The following is a 1,783-nucleotide window of genomic DNA, read 5'->3' on the forward strand; positions in this document are numbered from 1 at the left end:
CATGCGCCTGTGTGTGCGTGTGCACCTGTGAGCATGCCTGTGTGTGAGCGTGTGCACCTGTGAGCATGCCTGTGCATGAGCATCTTCCACATACACACAACCAGGCAGGTGACTGAGGACCAGGTCCAGCCCTGGGCCCTTGGCTGCTGCGGACACAGTGGCCCTTGGCTGTGAAGGCAGTGCCTGGAGAAGCCCACACAGGGCCCAGGCCATCACAGTTCAGGGGCCCGGGAGCCACAGGGCCCACACCAGCCAGGCGGTGCCCTTCACCAGGCGCCAGCCCCACTGAAGTCCCGGGGCCCAGGCCTGGGAGCCAGGAGGTCCCCCAGAGCGGCTCTGGAGATGAGAGGGCCTTGCCACCCACACTCAGGGCCCTGAGCTCCTTTAGCCCGGAAGCTGCACTCACAGCTGACCGCCTCCTTTCCCCCCAGAGGGGAGGGCGCCCGGTGCCGCGTCGGGTCAGCCAGGAGCCGACAGGGGCTTTTCCTTCTGAAATGAAGTGTGGCTGCAGCGAGCCCGTCTGACCACAGGAAGGGCCTGGGCTGGCGGTCTGGCTGCGGGGCAGCTGGTGGGAGCGGGAAGGGAACACGCTGCCCCCTCCTTGTCCGCCTCCAGACCCGACAAGCAGCACGAATGTCCAGTGTGGGCTCTGGGCAGCCAGGGAGGCACAGCTCTCGGAAGGGCCACTGGGCCATGAGCCGGTGGTGGGAGGCAGACCACAGGTCACCAGAGGTCACCCATGGGTCACCCACTGGTCGCCCACTGTCGGGTGGGTGAGAAGGACGACCCCAGCCCTGACCCTCCTCTCACGTCGCCACAGCGGACACGCTGGTGTGTTATTTACGTCTCCGCGACACGTCACTACAGCAAATGTAACATAAACAAATGTTGGTTAAAAACCAAGGAGGCCCTTTCCACGCGAGACGAGGTTGTATTTCCCCGTCGTTGTCATTACTTCTCTCCGACCAGCGCTGCTGCGTGTGCGATACCGACTGGCCCTGTGGCCGCGTTCGGGACAGTGTCTGTCCACGGGCGTCAGGTGACCGCCTCGTCTCCTGTCCTGTTTCCGGTTAGAATTCCAGGGACGAGGTGGAGAGCCAGCACCAGGCAGGTGACCACCACACCTGTGTTCCCGGCCTACACTGACGCCACGGAGGGGCCAGGGAGGCTGGCAGCTCACTGCCCACCGGCTGCCCCAGGTGGTGAGGGGACCCTGCTCAGAGCTGCGGCTCCCGTGGTCCCTCCTGGGCGCTGTCCCCCCCCCCACACACACACACACCTGCCTCCTCGAACCGACCACACCCGGCGGGAGTTCCTGGGCCTGGGAGCGGCTCCAGGGGCTGCGAGGGCTCCTGCTGACTCGTGGGCGGCGGCGCTTTACATTTGCACCTGACGGGAGGGCTGTCTTTCGCAGGCGGGTGCCCCGTGCTGGGACCAGGCTTGCCGCTCCATGTCGCCCACCCAGCACCTTGCCCCAGGCCCAGCCCCCAAAGGGCAGAGGAATTCAGTCTTGACCGGGTGGGCGGCCCCGGCTCTCAGGATGAGCACCCGCCCAGGAGATGCCCCGAGGGCAGGGCAGGAGGTGTCCTCACCTGGGGCCCGAGTCCTGGATACACACTGACCACCTGGGCCACCTCCGGGCCCCTCCCAGCACAGCCAGCAGCCCTGTGGCTGGGGTCCCCACCGGACATCTCTCAGCGCCCACGGCCCCTCCAAGGTGAGCAAGGCCTGGGCTGGTGCCACCAGGAGAGGCCTGCGGGGCCCCCAGGGGGACACAGCCCAC

Source organism: Myotis brandtii, unplaced genomic scaffold, assembly GCF_000412655.1.
Source record: "Myotis brandtii unplaced genomic scaffold, ASM41265v1 scaffold334, whole genome shotgun sequence".
In the NCBI taxonomy this organism is placed as follows: domain Eukaryota; kingdom Metazoa; phylum Chordata; class Mammalia; order Chiroptera; family Vespertilionidae; genus Myotis; species Myotis brandtii.